The sequence below is a fragment of the Biomphalaria glabrata genome, chromosome 9 (genome assembly GCF_947242115.1).
Source record: "Biomphalaria glabrata chromosome 9, xgBioGlab47.1, whole genome shotgun sequence".
Classification (NCBI taxonomy): Eukaryota; Metazoa; Mollusca; class Gastropoda; family Planorbidae; genus Biomphalaria; species Biomphalaria glabrata.
In genome coordinates this window covers 10,811,251-10,834,197 of record NC_074719.1, presented here as the reverse complement: position 1 = coordinate 10,834,197, position 22,947 = coordinate 10,811,251, and the positions used below count along the sequence as shown (strand labels likewise).

Sequence of the window (22,947 nt, the reverse complement as noted above, 5' to 3'; positions counted from 1 at the left end):
TTAATAATACCTTCCCCCGTCCTTTATTGTGACCAAGTTTGAGAGACCCGGACGCTTAACAATACCACACTAACTGAGCAGAGCCAATAATCTGTCAGATTTTCAATAGCTGACACAGAAAAGCTAGTCATTCGCATACTTCGGGTCAAAGGTTATAAGGTATCCCGGTAAGTAATGACAATACGTTTGTGAGATGGCACGAACCAGAGTGGTTCTTAAACTCTCGTCTTGCAGCACTCTGGCCCTGGATACGCTCCCCAGCCTCATCGAGGCGCATAGGGGGGAAAAGTCGTAGGGGGGAAACGGCTAAACTAGCAGGAAAAAAAAAAAAAAAAAAGGATTCCTACGGGCGTGCCTAAGAACAGTGTGAGAACACTTTCATTTCACGGGTCGGGGATCGAAAGAGAGCCCCCTGTAACCGTGTCGCTAATCCACACGCCGTCAAGTAAGTTGGCCTGGTAAGGGTAAGGTGAATGGTAGTGGCTCCCATTGTCCTCGAGATTCAGCCTCGTCTCTAGTCCAAGCGTCCCAAGACCCGAGTCACTGGAAATCGACGCGTGAAATAAAGAAACCAGCTCGGACTTCTCCCAGACCAAACACTTGTTCAGACAGGCCAGCGGTGGTTAGCCGTTGTTCTTTTCTGCTGGCCTAGAGTTTCAAGAGCCTTCTGCTCAACTATTCTACAATGTCAAATGTGGCACTCTGGAATCATAGAAAATAGTATTTAAAAAAATAATTATATTTTGTAAAGTATTTACCTGAATGCTGTTATCTTGGCATTACCAGCGAAAATATGCCATTGAACATTTCAAGTGAACAGCGATGGCATCTGTCTACAGGTGAATCAAATTAAGTTTATAAGATTTTTACAAAATTATTACCTTTTTACTTCATTTGACCATCACAGAGAAGGTTCATGAATTCTAATACAAGCAAACAAACAAGCGCGATTTTTTTTTTATTTTTTTTTTTTTTAGTAATTATATTATTAAATAACAAAGAGATAATATTGACAAACGAACAGAAGCTTCATGTATAAATGTGATTAAAAAAAAAGTACTCTTCTTATTTGTATGTATTATAACAGTTGGTGTTTCTATTTCCTTCACAAAACTATATAAGCATTCATTTAAATTGTATTATGTGGAGCAATCATAACCATACATAATTCATTTATTTTCAAATTACGAAACATAGCTGGTAAACCTAAGTTAACCTAGCAACGTAATATTATAAATTCGTATTTTCAATTACTTTGATAATTTCACTCTTGTCAGTGCGAATTATTTTGATCGATATATATTATATTATATTATATTATATTATATTATATAATATTATATTAAATTATATTATATTATATTATATATATATATATATATGTATATGTATATGTATATATGTATGTATGTATGTATGTATATGTGTCTGTCTCTCTCTCTCTCTCTCTCTCTCTCTCTGTGTGTGTGTGTGTGTGTGTGCGCGCGTGTGCGCGCGCGCGCAACCAAAACAAAGAACAGTCACTCTTACATTTGGAAAATAATTTTTAAAAAAAAGAGAGAAATGAAAACTTGAACATTAAAAAGATGAAGTAAATATTATATGCCAAGGTACTCCTTGAGAGTAACGGCGCACTGAAAAAGTTAAAGGCCGACACGTGACAAAAGGAGAAATATCATGATTAATTATCTAGATTAGGAACACACACACACACACACCCAACTATGTCCCACCTGTAGTTGTGTAAAGAATGTTTTACATTGCGTTATCCAAGATAGGAGTTTGCATTTTTGTCTGTAGAGTAAACTAGTCGGTGACATAGTGTCATGATAAATTAAAACCAATTTATCATCCTAAGGCTTTGTCACTATATTTGTCTGTCTGTCTGGTACAGATTTTGAATACGCTATTTCTCCCTATTTCTTCTGTAAAACACTCACCTGTCTGTCAGTCTGTCAGTAACAAATTTTGTAACACTTTTTTTTTCACTCACAACAAATCTCGGATTAAGTTGAAATTTTACACAACTATTTGTTGTATCTAACAAAACATGAATCAGCAAATAATGAATTAGTTACCAGTAAATTATTATTTTTTTTATACCAAAAAGGAAATTAATCCTTCAGTATTATGATATAAGGCTAAATAGGTGGGGTTTGTCCCCGTAGATTATTGTATACGCTATTTCTGCCGCACCCATTCATGGATTAAGTTGAAACTTTAGCAATTATTTATCGTACCTAAAAAAACTTGAATCAATTTTTAAAATTATCAGTTAACATTTTATGTATTTGTTATTAATTATTTTGTTTGATATCAAGAGAGGGAAATAAATTCTACATTATTGAGAGATGTAGTTGTAAATGTGGATTCTTCATCTTAGATAAGAAGTTTTTAAAAGTATGTTTACATTTTTCTTGATATAAAAATTCTACTGGCGGTCCAGATGTTCAATTTAGGTTTTAGTTTTGTAGAGATCCTACTGACAGAGGCTTAGCGAGCATTATTGGCATCTGGTACACAGCATTTTATTGCCCCCCCCCCTTTTTTTTTCCCTTTTCAAAAACAATACTAAGTATAATAAGTAGAATGTACTCAGTACTAACAATATAATAGATCAAAATATTTACAGCATATTACGAATAGTCACTACCTAACTTTCCTTTCATAAAATATTATATTCTGCTTCTTGTGCTAAGAAAAAGGTAACAATAAGGACCATTAGTACAACAAAAGTACAAAAGTGTGAAGCTTGGTCGAGAGGCTAAGTACGCTTGAACTTGGCTTGGCTACCTATGAAAGGGGCTCGAGGTTCGACACATGATTCTAGCAGAGTTGTGTTTACTGAGCGCCTAAAGGCAGCACGGAAAACCTTCTCCATCTACTGGTTAACCAATGAGATTGGACCATAGCGCTCTGAGCATGAAAGTAGCGTTATATAAAAGCTATATTTATTAAGTATCCCTGTGCCTATTCTAATTTTTGCGCTGACACCAAGTGTGTTTCATATTCCCGTTTAACAGTTTTAATTACGATTTAAAAAGTCCAAACCATTGACAATGTGTACGAAACAACAAAATATATTGCAACGACTATTAGTTCACGTAAAATAAATCAATCTACAAAATCTGTACACGATCAAGTGTAAAATTTAGCATTTCAAGAAGGTACAAATGTCTAAAACCTTCTACCATTTGAGTGTAGATCAGTTTCATCATCTACTAAGGAATAATTTTAAAGTGTCTTGGAAACCTCAAGAACTGTTTTCAGAAATATAATTTATAATCAGATTTGTAAATAATACAATATCTGTCTAAATGGACTAAAAACAGATTATATATTCAATCCACATTAGCAAATTATGATCACATCAATTGAATGTCTCCTGTATAACTAGAAATGGACTGCTTTATATAATAGATTAAGAAACAAAATAAGTCATTTGTGACAGGGTTTATTCGTTACAAAATATCTTTTTCAGAACTCGATTTTAAAAAAGTGTTTGTTTTACATGTTTCGGATGTTCCTTCAGAGTTGAAGATAATTACTTCCTAGTCCAAACCTCCTGCAGGACGGCGGGGGATGGGAGCGGGCGGGGTTTGAACTCTGGACCATCGATAAATCTGAACGACAGTCCAGCGCGCAAACGCACGACCAGGCAGCCATCCAAAAAATGAACACTTTTCTGGACAATCTTGTTTGTCCTGTAGACATTCTGGCTCCCCTGTCGTTACCCCTCTGTGTACTGACGTTCCAGGTCTATTCTTACGAAGCAGGACGTTTTAGCGCCGCCGTTTTGGCGCAAATGTCGTTTTGGCGCGAGCCGTTTTGGCGACGGGACGTTTTGGCGCGAAATATATTATGTAAGTTTATTGTATTATTTCATTTAAAAGAATTATTCATATCTATGTTTTGCATGAGTGTTTGTGTTAAGACATATTTTTCACGTACTAAATGTAAATGTGTGTTTGTGTTTCACATCATTTTCTTTAATAAACATTTTGGCTTGTGTATGTGTGTTTATTAAGAGGCACACTTTTATTTTCAAAAACGTTTTTTAAGATATTACTTTAAAATTAAAAACAAAAATATAAAAAAATGAAACGATGATAGACTAAAAATTGATGCAATTATTTGTTTACATTAACATTGGTTTATTTGTATGGTATCTCCAGCTATACATACCAAACACTTGCTAATAAAAACAATTCGCTGAACGGTGTTAGAATTCATACTATACATACAATATTATGGTAGAGTGAAATAAACATTGTTATAAAAGCTACGTGCTTATTAAATTATCGTCAAATGATATCTCGCGCCAAAACGTCCCGTCGACAAAACGGCTCGCGCCAAAACGTCCCGTCGCCAAAACGGCGTCGCCAAAACGGCGGCGCCAAAACGTCACGTACCGCTATTCTTAAAAGGCATTGAACAAAATTTACAGTTCTTTTAATCACAAACAAAACTTTTTGTGAAAAGATAAATGTTTATGAGTGGGACTATGTCTTAAATGAGAGGTCCAGAGTTCCGGGTTCGAATCCTGGTGAAGACTTAGATTTTTAATTTCGGGATCTTTGGGCGCCTTTTAGTCCCCCTATCTCTAATGGGTACCTGACGCAAGTTGGGAAAAAGTAAATGTGGTTGGTCGTTGTGCTGGCCACATGACACCCTCGTTAACTGTAGGGCCACAGAAACAGATGACCTTTACATCATCTGCCATATAGACCACAGGGTCTGAAAGGGTAACTTTACTATGTCTTACATAAAGTATTTGGTGGTATAACGCCAAAGATCATTGCATCTAGCCGTCTTGAAAAAATAATTATTAAATTAATCAATTAAACTTGATCATCTATGGGACCCAGAAGAACTACAAGTCATGTTTTTTTTTTTTTATAACTGAGTATCAGTAATATCACTTCTGCATATGGCCACCCCCAGGCAAAGGTAAGACTCATGTCTTAGTAAATTATTGTATACTAAAGTAAGGATGGATTTAAAAAATTTTCGATGGGGGGCAGGGGGTAATACAATTAGGACCATAAAGCTTTTTTTGTAACGTACGAGATACTCGTAGTGTGTGTGTTTGTGTGTTTGCGCACGCAATTCTTTATCTCTACACCTGCTTCTTAAAGTTTGGACCATTTTATATCTCGCCCCCCCCCCCCTCTTTCCTTTTGTCCTGTACGGTATTGTAATCAAGTTAAAGATTGCCCCAAGCTGGTTAGAACGTCTCATTCTTCACCGCTTGTCAACTAACATAGCTTCTTGGTGTTTCGGTAACTGCTGGTTTCAATTAACTCGCTAAGGACAACAATGGATCTGATCAGAGCAGGGCCGCCCTTAGGCATAGACAAACTAGGTAGCTGCTTTGGGCCTTCATTGGCTTGGGGCCTCGCAGGAGGCCGACGTAATTTTCTTAAAGACCGAAACTTTGTCCCGATGATGTTATTGTTGAAGTACAATAGGTTTTGAATAAATTGCCTAATTTTAGTTTTTCGCTGTTTATGTGTTAATTTTCTATTTCATTTGGGGGGTCACTGAATTCCATTCGCTTGACGCCTCAAATTATTTAAATCTGGCCATGGTCAGAGCTTCCAAACTATACCAAGACATGACCTACTTTTTATTGGGTAGGTGGCTTGACCAGGTCACAGCCAGAAAAAGAAGAAAAATTAGAAACAATTAAAATATAAAAAAAAACAAGGTTTCAAAGAAAGTTTGTGTGGAAACACAAACTCAAAATTGGCCCCCGAGGTGGCCCACCCAGGCAGGTAAAAAGGCAGGTTTTGTAAAGGGTCAGTCTCTTATACCACAAAAAAAACAAAACATTTCCTTAAAAAAAAAAGGAAAGAAAAAGAAATCCTTTAGTTAAGTGTTATTTGTCCATTGAGTAGTGCTGCAGTTTACGTGATACTATGAAAAACTTACTTAATTATTGTTGTTTTAAATTATGTCCAGGTTATACTCATATTAAATAGATTTTTTTCTCTAAAAAAAAAAGCAAATATTTTTTATGTGTAAATGTAGTAGTTAAAACTTACTTAACTTAGCAATACACATGTAAAAAAAATTGTGACGAAAAATCTAAAACCTTTTACATAAATGTGTTACATATACGGTGAGCCGTGATTGCTCTTACTATAGAGCCTCCCGTATTTGTTAGTATTAACAGTAAATAGTTGTAAAAGTGGTGTATTATTATTTTAAAAAAATGCTTATGTGATTTAAAAAATTAGATTTTCCGCTTTCAGAAAAAAAAAAAAAGTAGCCGTTACATAAGAACTTTGTATGGTCTAAAATGTTATGATGTCGGATTTTCACTATCTTTTCTAGTTTACGAGATCTAAACAGGACAGACGGACGGACATTCTACACAACACTAATAGCGTCTTTTCCCCTTTAAGGGTCCGCTAAAAAAACTATTTTAAAACGATAATGCCTCCTTTTATAAAGCTGGAGACTGTTTTGTAAAAGCAATTACTTTGCTCTTGATAACTATTAAACGAATAATAAATGTAACATTTCTTTTACCCCACCTTAGTGTCTCCTTTTGTGTACAAAAAAATCAATTCTGGTTACCTCTATGTATAACTTTACATTTCAATTTCTAGTTTGGTGATTTAGACTTGAAAAGACCGTAGTCTAGATTAGAATACTTGATCTATTTAGAAATATGATTTAGAAGATTCTACTTTGGAGATACAGGTCCAGACTACGAAACAAAACAAAAACCCAGAAGTCTAGACTTATTTCTACATAAGACGGCGCTCAAAGGCTCCTGAATGTCAATTTGTTTATTTAACTCTTAAGTGAATATATTCCGGGATTTCTAATGGGTTGTCTTCAAGATAGATTTCTAATGGGTTGTCTTCAAGATAGATTTCTAATGGGTTGTCTTCAAGATAGATTTCTAATGGGTTGTCTTCAAGATAGATTTCTAGACCAAATATATAATTTTAAGATGAATATATTTGGAAAAATTATAACGATAAAACCAGAATTTTTCCTGTGTGGTCAATTAGATACTAAGTATTTATTCCCAAAGATATTCATAAAATGTCGTTCAAATTTATAGAAAAATCGTTAAAGCCGTTTTCGATATACATTTCCACCCACGCACCCAGAACCCATGAAGCGTTTGCAAGCTGATAAGAGGAATTGAAATCACACACACACACACAAGCACAAATATTTCCGATACCAAAGATGTTGCGCGGTCAATTTAGCCATGTCAAGCCCAGCGTTTTTTAACGCTTTAGTATCGACCAGGAATCATTTATTTATAATTTATTCCAGACTTGACAGGGTTATTTTAGACCAAAAGTTGAGACACGTTGTTACTTATATCCACCTCTGTCTATCACACAGAAGCAGAACATGCAACGGTTTGACATAAACGACGCAATTTAAATGGTGGACCTTCTTTTTTTTTCCCCATGTTTCCAAGTTGCTGTTCACGTGAATCCGTTTTAGCCACAGTCAAGAGGGGCCACCACCCGCGTCACGCACAAGCTCTGTTTAAGGGTTTGCGTGTAGTGTCTCGATTTTGGGTTTTAAGCTTGACATTGACCATATTCCTGAACTCCTGTCGTAAGTCTGGTGACTATTGGGTTACATCGCTGCAGAGTTGTAGTTTTAAGTAGGTTTGTTGTTTTTTTTTTTTTTTGCTTTTTATGTAATACTTGTGTTAGGCACTACTAGGACAAAACAGAATATACTTAAACAATAATTTGATTTAACTATATGAATAAAACTGAACCAGTCTATTGGGTATAGAGTGCTTATTAGCAAATAATCATGGGCGCCAGCAGGGGGTGCACGGGGGTGCACTTGCACCCCCTGGATTTTGGGTAGCCAAATTCTAGCCATTTTTTGCACCATCAGATCAATCAGAATCGTATTAACAACTGAACAAGTAGTGCTTCAACTGGTGACTGAAGTACAGCTGTAGTAGACTAGCCTAGGCTTATCAAGAATTGATCGCTAACCATGTAGGTGCACCCCTCTGAATTCTGAGTAACCAACTTTTAGCCAGTTTTTTACACCTTCAAATCAGTTAACTTCTACTAGGAAGCAACTTAACAAGTAGTGCTTCCACTGAAATGAAGCTAATAAGGAAAAACTGTTATTGTGATAAACTAGAATAGGCTCATTTGTAGTTCATGTCCGATCATGTGCGATTTATTTAGCCTTGCTACTCAATATTCTATAGCATGTTAGTCGTGACGATTTGTTTTCACTTGCACACTATTAGAGTTATCACTAGCTTTAATTTTACCCGGCTTTGCTCGGGTTTTTCTTTCTACAAATAGCCTGCATTGATTCCGTTTGAATACTCAATAATGACGTGAACAAAAAGATGACAATTTAAAAAATAAATAAATTCATCTTGTATTTTATAATCAAATCGAACGCGTGAATGTAATTGTTTATATAACATTGTTAGTTTAATTTTATGCAGCTCTAGATGTAGAATCTAAACAATGTGAATGCCACAGTAGTCTAGTCAATAAATAAAAACTTTGAGCCTGTTATAGTAAAAGACTATGAACACTGTGATGTGAGCTTGTGTCGACCTAGATCAGGGATTCTCAACCTGTGGGTCGCGACCCCTTTGGGGGTCGATTGACCATTTGCCAGGGGTCGCCTAAGACCATCGAAAATATGGATTGTTATTGTCTACCCTACAATTCTGTATTTGTGTATGGAGGGGGGGGGGGGGTCGCGGCAGAGTGGGGGATTGTAAAAAGGGGTCGCCGAGCTTAAAAGGTTGAGAACCACTGACCTAGATGTAATGTGTTGACCTAGATACATTAACCGTGTTTCATTCATCATTTCTTAGCTAAGTTGCTAAGAGGTCTAAATTAAAAAAATAAAAATTAAACCCAATCGGTAACTGTAGGCTTAAATTCCTTACAAAAACACATTGGAAAGTAATTTGTATTATGTAAGTAGTTTATTAGTTTTATAATATGCCTTTATAATGCGCGATATTATGACCTCTGGCGTTCATTTCATTTGTATCACTACGCGATATAATGGTGCCGCAAGTTACGGAAAAGTATGTTAAGACGTTTAAAGCTATTTACATTTAAATTTTAGAGCGAACGATTTTATTTAAAAAATGTTTTGTAAACTCAAATTTGATGTTTAATGTGCATCAAATAATGAAATGAATAGACACGTATTTGTATGTTCATGTGTAAAATAACCAAATTATGTTTTCTTGAATGAGAGCTAATTTAGGTCTAGAGATTTTCATCTCTGCGCATGCGTGACCTCTCCATCTTGTCTCATCATTTAGACTTTAGACACAGCATGTAAACATGGCCTAGATTTATAAGATAAAATACTTTTATAGAGTTGGGCAATTTTTTTTTTTAGGGTCTTAAGTTTGTTTTAGGGCTACAGTACATACACTACGGTCTAAGTTAGTACCCAAGGAACATTTCTGCCAAGTTTTATCAAGATCGGTGAAATACATACATACATACATACATACATACATACATACATACATACATACATACATACATACATACATACATACATACTTACATACATACATACATACGCCTTACTTTCTGCTTTATATAGTAGATTATATTTAATAAAAGCCTAGAATATGATAAAAGTTTTTTTTTTTAAGTCTTGGAGGACAAATCCTTGCCAGCTATCTTTCAATTTTGATATATGGGAAAGTTTCTCTGAACAAGATTGAGGAGTGCAGTTGTATTGGTAAATGTATTTACGTCTTGCGGAGTTGCGGTCAGTGTTAGCGCATAATAAAATAGCAAGTTAAACGCTTCATCCGGTTCACGATAGAAGAGATATAAGAAAGTTCTTCCATTGCCATCTGAGTCAAAACGTTGATTTGTATCGACGGAGCACTGGCAACTGCATGAATTAACTGCGTTTTCTTGGTATTTCAGTAATGAAAATGCAGATATCTCTGGCACTGAATTGATGTGTTAAAGCGTTGGATTTGTTGATGGCGATTGTATTCGAGAAGAATTCCTTGGTTTTGTGCCTGTATCTAACGTCAATGTCAGCGAATACATTATGTGCAGTCTAGACATGGACAAACTACTTGGCCAAGGTCTATAATCTTACTAACAGCATTTAGGATTTAAGTTTTATTTGCATTTTCAGTGTTGAGATTGCCTCGTAAGTCAATCGTTAGCGGGAAAGTAGGTCAATCTGTGCATTCTATTGTCTCTTATCTTCTTATCTTATATAATACAGACGTTACTTCAAAAAAGAAGATGATTACGTCCTACGCGTCATGCATTTAGTCATGCATATTAACCAATGACTTAAATTCTGTCAAGTCACTGGTTTTCCTGGCTAGCTCAGGCAACCCATTCCATGCTCTAATAGCACTCGTATATATAAGAGACTACGTGCTGAGCAGTAGAAACATAGGACATTATATATTGTGAGAGTAGAAACATAGGACATTATATATTGTGAGAGTAGAAACATAGGACATTATATATTGTGAGAGTAGAAACATAGGACATTATATATTGTGTGTGAAGAGTAGAAACAAAGGACATTATATATTGTGTGTGAACAGTAGAAACATAGGACATTATATATTGTGTGTGAAGAGTAGAAATATAGGACATTATATACTGTGTTTGAAGAGTAGAAATATAGGACATTATATACTGTGTGTAAAGAGTAGAAACATAGTACATTATATATTGTGTGTGAAGAGTAGAAACATAGGACATTACATATTGTGTGTGAAGAGTTGAAAAATAGGACATTATATATTGTGAGAGTAGAAACATAGGACATTATGTATTGTGAGAGTAGAAACATAGGACAGTATATATTGTGAGAGTAGAAACATAGGACATTATGTATTGTGAGAGTAGAAACATAGGACATTATATATTGTGAGAGTAGAAACATAGGACATTATATATTGTGAGAGTAGAAACATAGGACATTATGTATTGTGAGAGTAGAAACATAGGACAGTATATATTGTGAGAGTAGAAACATAGGACATTATATATTGTGAGAGTAGAAACATAGGACATTATGTATTGTGAGAGTAGAAACATAGGACATTATATATTGTGAGAGTAGAAACATAGGACATTATGTATTCGAATCCTGGGACTTTCGCCTCTCAGTCCATCCACCCCAAATCGGTACCTGACATTAGTCGCGGAAAGTAAAGGCGGTTGGTCGTTCTGCTGTCCACGTGACACCCTCGTTAGCCGTGGGCCACAAAAACAAATGACCTTTTGCATCATCTGCCCAAGAGATGACAAGGTCTGAAAGGGGAAGGGAACATTACTCTTGATTATTATTCACGAATAATTATATGTTCATTCTATTATTGTATCAATCTGAACGTTGCCCTGCTCCAGTTGGACTAGACCGTTATTAAATTATTTTTTTTAATTATATAAAGAAAGTGTTTAAATTAAGTCTGTATTTTTTTTATTAGATAAATAAGTGGGGAAAAAATGCCCACCTATTTCCTTCACCCAGTCAGGGATGGGAGGGGGGTTGGAAATTGCAAAAAAAAAAAATAGGCCTCTAATAGAAGTTGTTGTTGTTTTAAATTTACGTTGTGGATGAGACGTCAAAATAAGTCTGCATACTTTGTAAGACAAATGCGTCTTCCTCACCGTCAAAAAACGCAGTAGATGTCTCTGAAAACGAAGCTGTACACGGCTTGACTAGACGTAACGCAATAAGGTCTCCTGTAAAACGAGCACGACAGCTTGGCCCACTGGCGGATCCAGGGGGTGGGCGGTAGGGGCGATCGCCCCCCCCACTCGGCCGACCCCCCCCCCCCCCCGAAGGGGGGGGCGGACGAATTTTAGTACAGAATTAAACACAATTTGTATACGAATTTATTACTTATGTTAATAATATATACTAATTATTTATATTTCAACTTTTTAAAAGATTATTTCGCCCCCCCCAGTATGTTGGCTGACTTAATGGGGTCGGGCGGGGGGGGGGTGGGTGGCATCAATACCGCCCCCCCCCTTCCATAAATTTTCGAGTGGGGGGGGCGGTCCAATTTATTTGTAGAAATCAAAGCTTGCTAACAATAACAATTAAATATCTATATGATTAAAACTTGTTATTAGTGTTTTAACCAATCTTTATATTATGTCTTTCCCCTGTTGGCCGATGGGGGGGGGGGCGAATACTTCTACTGCCTTTCCCACCTAAACCCTTTGAGTGGGGGGGGCGGTCCTACTTTAATGGGGAAATCATAGTTTGTGAGCAAAATTAGTTGAGTTAAAATATAATTTTTATATTATGTCGCTCCCTTTATGGTATCTAGGCCGATTCGGTGGGGTAAAGGGGGGGGGGGAATTGATTGTATTGTCTTTCCCACTCTAGCCCTCTGAGTGGGGGGGGGCAGTCCTATTTTTATGCAGAAATCATAGTTTGTGAACAAAATAAGTTGAATATCTATATAATATTAGCTACATATTGATATGTGAACCCATTGTATATTATATCGCACCACACTCTAATATCAAATTTTATCATTAGTAAATATAAAATGAAAAAGGGTTGTACCAGGTGGGAGGGGCGATTCATGCAATCGCCTTCCGCCCATCGGACAAAACAATACTTTTTCTTTTTTTGTTTTATAGTTAAGATATTACAATTTTTAAAAAAATCTGTCACTAATATTATTTATATATGCTATAAATTAAATTCTTATATCGAGTCGCCCCACCCCTATTCTTTAATGCCAAATGCAATCATTAGCAAATATTATAAAAAGGATCGAGGATTAATCGTTTTCACTCTACCGCCCCTCTTTTTCCAGACGAAAACACGATGTTTTAAAACAGAAAAGTTATATATGGCGACAGAGTTTTTGTAATTTCATCATTTTTTAATAATAATTTTTTAACGAAAGACTTTGCTTTGGAAAATTTGGAATTCATACCAAATTTCTCAGTAGAAGAATAACGATTGAGATGAGTTCTCAACAGAAATATTCTTTTCCAATCTGCCTTTTTTCAATCTTTACTCAATCTGCAATTTTTCTAGTTAAATTTGGGACACAGCTCACAATTTATGCTTGAATCCTAAAATTGCAAAAAAATTTAGAGTAGAATCTAATTTGCCCACTTCATTTCTCCTTCCACTTCAGAAATTTATTTTAGAGCTTTAGATTATAGTTCTGTAACAAAACAAAGTTACAAACATGCCTATTGAAATAAATGTATAACTTACAAATGAGTTTTTTTTATATAAATATTATTTTTCGAACTTTTGTTTTCGGCGGCGATCCTCAAAGCCTTAATCTAAATATGTGGGGTATCTTCTAATCGTTTTATTTGCAATGTAGTAAAGGCCTATAAATTCATATTAGAATATTTTTCAAGTAAAACTTTTTTCAAAAGTTCCTTTTTTAATAGGATGAATAATGAGGTGTAGATGTCATGGAAATGCGTTTCTGCAGTGAAGAATGCAAGAAATCGCTTTTGGCGTCGGGGCTACGCCCCGAACCTCACTGATTACTTATGAGCTCTAGATGTCAGGAGAATGCATTTCTGCAGTGAAGAATGTAAGAAAACGCTTTTGGCGTCGGGGCTTCGCCCCGAACCCCACTAATAAATAATGAGCTGTAGATGTCATGGAAATGCGTTTCTGCAGTGAATTATACAAGAAAACGCTTTTGGCGTCGGGGCTTCGCCCCGAATCCCACTGATTAGTAATGAGCTGAAGTTGTCAGGAGAATGTGTTTCTGCAGTGAAGAATCCAATAAAACGCTTTTGGCGTCGGGGCTTCGCCCCGAACCCCATTAATTAGTAATGAGCTGTAGATGTCAGGAGTACGCGTTTCTGCGGTGAAAAATACAAGAAAACGCTTTTGGCGTCGGGGCTTCGCCCCGAACCCCAATGATAAATAGTGAGATGTAGATACCATTAGAATGCGTTTCTGCAGTGAATTATACAAGAAAACGCTTTTGGCGTCGGAGCTTCGCCCCGAATCCCACTGATTACTAATGAGCTGAAGTTGTCAGGAGAATGCGTTTCTGCAGTGAAGAATCCAATAAAACGCTTTTGGCGTCGGGGCTTCGCCCCGAACCCCATTAATTAGTAATGAGCTGTAGATGTCTGGAGTACGCGTGTCTGCAGTGAAAAATACAAGAAAACGCTTTTGGCGTCGGGGCTTCGCCCCGAACCCCAATGAGAAGGCTTACAGTGATTCCCCCAGAACCCCAAGCTATCAAGAGAAAGGCCTCAACATGACTTTTTTTTTTTTTTCGCCGAATGTTAAGAAACACTGCTTTTTTATTTTTTTTTATTTTCATATATATATATATATATATATATGCTGTACGCACGTTTATGCATAGGGTTAGGGTTTACTGGGCATTAGGGTTAGGGTTTGGAAAAAAATCGCCCCCCCCACTCCGAAGTTCTGGATCCGCTAGTGGCTTGGCCAGATTTTTATAGCCTGTCTCTTAACGGGAATATAAAATTGTCTCTGTTTTAGCGAGGTAAATGGATACGAACTCCTACATCTTGTACAGAAAAGTTTTTAAAGTGGATTTAACATTGGTATGTGATCTCTAGATTTCTACGCATGCCATTGTCTTTGTAAGTATTATTTGTCTATTTCAGTGATTCCCAAAATGTCCTGCTTAGGTCTTAGTCAGTGTTCCTCGGACTATTGAAGGGATTAAATAAGTTCAAAATAAATGCACAATAAAAATGGATTTTATTAGCTCTTTCTGGAATTGGCGAAAAAATCTATAACAACGTTATATCTATGAACTTTGAACTGAAAGCAGATTGATTTCTATAGCTCTTCTCTGTAATGGAAAAAAAATCTTACAATATATCTATGAACTCTGAACTGATCTAGGTTTTGACAAAGATCTATCATTAAATAATTACTGGTCGAGTTTTTCTAAAGAATACCGCAACATTCGACAAGCTACTGTTAGGCAAAGCAAGAATGTTTATGTTGCAACCAAATTCTTATTTATATGTTTACAAATCTTAAACCAAATCATTCCGTCTGTCTGTGTACCTGTCTGCATGTGTACCTGTCTGCATGTGCACCTGTCTGTCTGTGTACCTGTCTGTCTGTGTACCTGTCTGCATGTGTACCTGACTGCATGTGTACCTGTCTGTCTGTGTACCTGTCTGCATGTGTACCTGTCTGTCTGTGTACCTGTCTGTCTGTGTACCTGTCTGCATGTGTACCTGACTGCATGTGTACCTGTCTGTCTGTGTACCTGTCTGTCTGTGTACCTATCTGTCTGTGTACCTGTCTTCCTGTGTACCTGTCTGTCTGTGTACCTGTCTTCATGTGTACCTGTCTGTCTGTGTACCTGTCTGTCTGTGTACCTGTCTGTCTGTGTACCTGTCTGTCTGTGTACCTGTCTGTCTGTGTACCTGTCTTCCTGTGTACCTGTCTGTCTGTGTACCTGTCTGCATGTGTACCTGTCTGCATGTGTACCTGTCTGTCTGTGTACCTGTCTGTCTGTGTACCTGTCTGCATGTGTACCTGACTGCATGTGTACCTGTCTGTCTGTGTACCTGTCTGTCTGTGTACCTATCTGTCTGTGTACCTGTCTTCCTGTGTACCTGTCTGTCTGTGTACCTGTCTTCATGTGTACCTGTCTGTCTGTGTACCTGTCTGCCTGTGTACCTGTCTGCATGTGTACCTGTCTGTCTGTGTACCTGTCTGCATGTGTACCTGTCTGCATGTGTACCTGTCTGTCTGTGTACCTGTCTGTCTGTGTACCTGTCTGCATGTGTACCTGTCTGCATGTGTACCTGTCTGTCTGTGTACCTGTCTGCATGTGTACCTGTCTGCATGTGTACCTGTCTGTCTGTGTACCTATCTGTCTGTGTACCTGTCTGCATGTGTACCTGACTGCATGTGTACCTGTCTGTCTGTGTACCTGTCTGTCTGTGTACCTATCTGTCTGTGTACCTGTCTGTCTGTGTACCTGTCTGCATGTGTACCTGTCTGCATGTGTACCTGTCTGTCTGTGTACCTGTCTGTCTGTGTACCTGTCTGCCTGTGTACCTGTCTGCCTGTGTACCTGTCTGTCTGTGTACCTGTCTCTCTTGTACACATTTAGTACACGTTATTTCTCCCACTTTCAATTCTCGGATCAAGTGAAAACGTTGCATAATTAATCATTTACCTTTAAAAAAAAACATGAATCAATAAAAAAAATTAACCAACTGTTAATTAATTAGTGGTAATTAGGTTTTATATAGAAAATGTAAATATATCTTACAGAATTGAGATGTATAGCTGTAAATGTACAGTTCTTTCCTTTATATAAGCCCTTTTAAAAAAGTATTTCTTATATTTTGCTTGTTCTACGTCAATAATTGCAACACAGTCAAAAGAAGGAAACCAAGTTTACATGTGCCAAGCTTCAAGAAGTTGGCTACTTCAAGGAAACAATCATTGGAAAGTTATTAAGTATTTTTTTTGTCTATGTCTGTATTTAATTATAGTTTTATGCTGGAAATAAAAATAAAAAAGTATGACTGCCGGTTATAGTGGTATGTGCCATCCATTGTTCCAAAAAGTCAGACTGTAATAGTGGTATGTGCCCTCCATTGTTCCAAGAAGTTCAGACTGTAATAGTGGTATGTGCCCTCCATTGTTCCAAAAAGTCAGACTGTAATAGTGGTATGTGCCCTCCATTGTTCCAAAAAGTCAGACTGTAATAGTGGTATGTGCCCTCCATTGTTCCAAGAAGTCAGACTGTAATAGTGGTATGTGCCATCCATTGTTCCAAGAAGTCAGACTGTAATAGTGGTATGTGCCATCCATTGTTCCAAGAAGTCAGACTGTAATAGTGGTATGTGCCATCCATTGTTCCAAAAAGTCAGACTGTAATAGTGGTATGTGCCCTCCATTGTTCCAAGAAGTCAGACTGTAATAGTGGTATGTGCCATCCATTGTTCCAAGAAGTCAGACTGTAATAGTGGTATGTGCCATCCATTGTTCCAAGAAGTCAGACTGTAATAGTGGTATGTGCCATCCATTGTTCCAAGAAGTCAGACTGTAATAGTGGTATGTGCCATCCATTGTTCCAAGAAGTTCAAACTGTAATAGTGGTATGTGCCCTCCATTGTTCCAAGAAGTTCAGACTGTAATAGTGGTATGTGCCCTCCATTGTTCCAAGAAGTCAGACTGTAATAGTGGTATGTGCCATCCATTGTTCCAAGAAGTCAGACTGTAATAGTGGTATGTGCCATCCATTGTTCTAAGAAGTTCAGACTGTAATAGTGGTATGTGCCATCCATTGTTCCAAGAAGTCAGACTGTAATAGTGGTATGTGCCCTCCATTGTTCCAAGAAGTCAGACTGTAATAGTGGTATGTGCCATCCATTGTTCCAAGAAGTCAGACTGTAATAGTGGTATGTGCCATCCATTGTTCCAAGAAGTCAGACTGTAATAGTGGTATGTGCCATCCATTGTTCTAAGAAGTTCAGACTGTAATAGTGGTATGTGCCATCCATTGTTCCAAGAAGTCAGACTGTAATAGTGGTATGTGCCCTCCATTGTTCCAAGAAGTCAGACTGTAATAGTGGTATGTGCCATCCATTGTTCCAAGAAGTCAGACTGTAATAGTGGTATGTGCCATCCATTGTTCCAAGAAGTCAGACTGTAATAGTGGTATGTGCCATCCATTGTTCTAAGAAGTTCAGACTGTAATAGTGGTATGTGCCATCCATTGTTCCAAGAAGTTCAGACTGTAATAGTGGTATGTGCCCTCCATTGTTCCAATAAGTTCAGACTGTAATAGTGGTATGTGCCCTCCATTGTTCCAAGAAGTTCAGACTGTATTAGTGGTATGTGCCCTCCATTGTTCCAAGAAGTTCAGACTGTAATAGTGGTATTGTCAAAGAATGTGAATTTAGAATATGGTGTAATTATTTTTAAAATATTCAATTGAATAAGAAATAATCCAACCATATAAAAACCAAAGCGTTCGTTAAGTTCTTCCAATGAGCGAAGTGTTCCGTTAAAAGCAAAACTCTGGGAAACACTGGTCTACTGAATGTGACTTGTTGTGTGGATGACTTCATTTGACCTATTTTATGGATGACTTCTCAACTTTTAGAGTTTTGAAAATGACACATTAAAAAGCCAAGTAAGTAAATGACTAGACTAAATTCGCATATCTATGCTTTTGGTATATTAAGAATAAATTCATCAAGATTGTTTTAATTAATTAGAAATATAAACAGAATTCTATCATGACACATGAAAAGAAAATTGTCTAGTTACCTAAACATTATTGTGATCAAGCTCCATATAGCTAATGAAATCTAAATCATGATAATGTCACATTACAAATACATTTTAATTATGCTTAAAATAATTACTATATGAAATAAAGTTGACTTTCATTTCAAATATCTATATACTTTCCATATCAATTGTAATGCGTTGTGTAGTCACCACTGTAATAGGCGTTACGCATCAGTATGTGTATGGTCGCTTTACTTTTGTAAGACTAGTTAATCTGAAGATGTAGCCTGTGTGGGTGTACTAAGATGATTTGCAAGCACAATAATCATAACGACATCACATATACTATTTGAAAGACAAAGTCCAGACTATAAAACATCTCAGCTATGTCGCTAATTGATGTTGTCGCCCCGAAGTCCTTATTCCAACTTAATGAAAAAAAAAAAACATTAGCAAACTAAACCCCCCTATAAAGTCACTAAATGTCGCGTTCAACGTCCGTCAACTATCGTGCGTCTCTAAGCTAAATAAGTATCACAGTATTTTATATTCAAAATATGATTTTAAATCCAAATTTTTTAAAATGATTTTTTTCAACATAACTCAAATATGTGTTCAGTGTCCACAATGTATTCTTTGTAATCGTCATGCCTGTTAGTACGGTACTCCGTCATTCCTGTAGTACTCTTTTATTTAGTATGGTACTCTGTCATTCCTGTAGTACTCTTTTATTTAGTACGGTACTCCGTCATTCCTGTAGTACTCTTTTATTTAGTATGGTACTCTTGTCATTCCTGTAGTACTCTTTTATTTAGTACGGTACTCCGTCATTCCTGTAGTACTCTTTTATTTAGTATGGTACTCTGTCATTCCTGTAGTACTCTTTTATTTAGTATGGTACTCTGTCATTTATTGCAGAAACCATTAAGCTAGTATTACTGCGTCAACTGTTGTGGAACATCTAACGTAAAGCTCTATCTGCTAAGTGTGGTATTCTGTCAGTAGGTTAGTGTGGTACTCTGTCGGTAAGCTACTGTGGTACTACTCTAGTGAAACACATCCCAATCGCTGTATTAGTTCAATACTTTTTGTTGACTTCTTTTTTTCACTTTTTCGTTTAATTTTATTTGCTCCGTAATACAAATAGTCCAAATAGTCTTATATAATATAGACGTTACTTCAATAAAGAATATGATTATGTCCTAAGCGTCATGCATTTAGTCATGCATATTAACCAATGACCTACATTCTGCCAAGTCACTGGTTTTCCTGGCTAGCTCAGGCAACCCATTCCATTTAATAAATCAATGCATTACGAGAAGACCTATAAGATATTTTAAACGTCTAACTTTTAACTTTTAGTTTGACCCTCGTAAATATATATAAGGCAACTAGGACTTTATGTATCCCGGTTTATTCGAAGTTCTGAATGTCTTAACTGCTAGATTTTGTGGCGCCCAGATTATATTACAATTTTATGGACTGCTTTATTTACTTTTAATGGTTCGGTTTGTTTTATATATATATAGTTCATCCATCGTGGTTCGATGATGACCACTTTGTCATCCAGAGGGCTGAGGGCATTGCACTGAGGTTTTATGCCTACTCATGTGGTTGGTGAGACCTATGTGAGCCCGGAATGTTCCCTGACCCCCAACACCCCATTTCTGGAATACCAGCTGAGCATTGTACAAGTATATGAAAATCAAACTAGATAATTCTCTACCCTAAAATCTATTATTTTCCTAAATGTCAATTCTAAGTGATTAGGATCAAACACCTTATTATTATGTTGAGCTTTTAGCCAGCTAGCCCAAACAAGATTCCTGTATTCGGAAACAATAATCAAGTTAAAGTACTGCACCTTTTTATTTTTTAGTTTTGGCAGCTTGTTTAAAACAATAGACAAGTTAACATTTACATAGTTGCCACAGTTTGCTTCTAATAAGTCCCTTACAGTACTTTTAACTTTAAGGAATAATGGACATTCCAAATAAATATGTTTCTCATTATCAGCATTTTTAAGATGGCATAATATACATTCACGGTCATTTGCCCGTTTTCTTACCATACGGGTCATCCCAAAGATAAGTCTATAGCTTATCTCTCTAGCTTTTAGCGGGATATGTTTGCAGTGTAGGTTTATGAATGTATCGTTTAATTCTGTCACCCCAAGAACTCTCCCCCACTTAATCCTATTCACTAGGCTTTCATGTAACAGCTTTTTAAGTGTTGTGTATGATTCTTTGGTTTTGTTGTATATTAAATGTTCATTACCAGGTAAAATTCTTGAAATAGATCTGTAAAATGGATGAGTAACTGTACCAAAATAGTGAGGAGTATCATTGTGTATTGGAAGAAGACTACTTCATCTTAAACCATAATAGTAAATTGTCAAGGGAAAGTTTGTTGGGTTTCAAACTGCTTGCCATTAGGTATAATTTATACCAATAATTTTTTTTTAAAACCTATGGTTGTTTTTTATTTAGTATGCAAAATTGGTCAAAAGAAATGTATATATATATATATATATTAATAAATAACAAGATTACAAAGAGAGTTTGTGTTACACAAACTCAGAGGCGGCCCCCGTCGAAGTCGGATCCCTGTCGGATCTGCATATTCGCAAATAATATTCAAGAGGTGATTTAATTTTGATGTAAAATGCTTTACACGTTTCGGATGTTCCTTCAGAGTTGAAGATAATTACTTCCTAGTCCAAACCTCCCGCATGACGACGGGGGATGGGAGCGGGCAGGGTTTGAACCCTGGGCCATCCATAAATCTGAACGACAGTCCAGCGCGCAAACCGCACGACCAGGCAGCCATCCGATGGTCAAAAGTAATAATGTTTCAAAGATTCATTTGCCGTAAATTTAAATTTAAATTTAATAAAAAAAATAGTAGATTAGTTTTAGTATATTAAAACATTACAATATTGATCAAAACGTTTGGAAATGAAAATCTACACTTTTTTTTTACACTTTAAGTTTAGAAATTGAAATTCTACATCTTAATCTAGTCTATTTTAGTCTAAACTAGATCTAGAAATTCTAGATCTAGACTCTAAAATAATTTTAATTAGAATATAAATCCAGATCTAGATATACTGTAATAAAAATCTAGATCTAGTTTAAAAAATCTAGATTAGATCTAAATCAAGATATCATTCCTTTTTTAAACCCGAGTCACATAACGAGGCTTAATAAACATTACTATACCGAGTTCTTTTTTCATTTCATTTGAAGAATTAATTCCATATAACGTCAGAGGGAAAAAAAAACACTACGTCACACGGCCTAGCTAGACTAAAAATCGCCTTCATCTATAAGAGCCTTTTATCGAGTGTTCATAGACTTTGGTGCACCGAGTGCGTTCTTTAAGCATTTCATTTAAAGAATTCATTCCATATGACGTCAAAGGAAAAAAAACACTACGTCACACGGCCTAGCTAGAATAAAAATCGCCTTCATCATTACGAGCCTTTTATCGAGTGTTCATAGACATTGGTGCACCGAGTGCGTTCTTTTAGCATTTCATTTAAAGAATTCATTCCATATGACGTCAAAGGAAAAAAAAAACACTACGTCACAAGGCCTAGCTAGACTAAAAATCACCTTTATCAACACGAGCCATTTCTCGAGTGTTCATAGACATTGGTGCACCGAGTGCGTTCTTTTAGCATTTCATTTAAAGAATTCATTCCATGTGACGTCAAAGGAAAAAAAAACACTACGTCACACGGCTTAGTTAGACTAAAATATGTTTTCATTAATACAAGCAATTTTTTCGAGGGTTAATAGACATTGGTGCACCGAGTGCGTTCTTTTAACATTACATTTAAAGAGTCCATTCATATGACGTCAAAGAAAAAAAATTCCATTACCTCACAATAGGCTAGTACCGGTACCATAAAAAAAAAATGTCTTTATTTACACGAGATATTTAACGAGGGTTCATAGACATTGGTGCACTGAGTTCTAATAGATATTATTTAAAAAGGATCAAAGCCACATTGTTTTTGCGTTTTGTCTGTCAGTCGGTCTGTCCGTTATCTTGATATAAAAAAAACAACTAAAAGTTATTAAAAATTTATTAACCTTTATTTTACGTTTCAAAACATCGCAATAATTTTTAGGTATGAACACAATTGAAAAGTTTATATAATAGATTGTTCCGGATGTTTGTATAAATAGTAAAAGAAAAAGAGAATTTCAGATAAATGTAATACCGTTAATTAAATTTTTTGGATGGTCTTGTATAAAAATTAGATGTACTACAGCCACGTGGAGAGATTTTCATACCTTACTTTGGTGTTTGGATTCTGTTTTCCTTAAAAATCGGAACATAATATTAACGATAATTAGATTTTTTAATGTTTTAGGTAGAAAGTTAAATGTACTGTAAGAGAGTAGTGAGTTAAAATATTTTTCATAAAAATCCGTAAAAACATTATTTCGTAAATGAGAAGATTATTTGTTTATTAATTAGAAGAGGGAGTTCAAACAATTATTTGGCGTTAGTAGATTTTTAAATAAATTCGGAAATTTCTGGCGACGATTTGTAAGAAACAAAATCCGGAACTTTCTTTATCGATTACAAAACTTCTATGTTATGTTTTACAAGAAAATCAAATGTCTAAAAAGTAATTTTCAGTAATCAATTCTAGTAAATTACTTTTTTTAAAAGCCTTAT

General features: G+C 36.0%; 1 protein-coding gene across 4 annotated transcripts in view; it reads left to right on the top strand.

The window, feature by feature from the left end:
* Window positions 1–490: 490 nt before the first annotated feature.
* LOC106051006 (uncharacterized) overlaps window positions 491–22,947 on the top strand; it is a 41,442-nt gene continuing 18,985 nt past the window's right edge. For 2 of the 4 annotated variants that reach the window (XM_056041630.1, XM_056041627.1), the window contains exon 1: window positions 14,458–14,615. The gene's annotated coding sequence lies outside the window, so the exon portion shown is untranslated. Of the gene's footprint in view, window positions 840–14,451; window positions 14,616–22,947 lie in introns of those variants that run through there. The other 2 variants (XM_056041628.1, XM_056041629.1) reach the window with 2 other exon arrangements.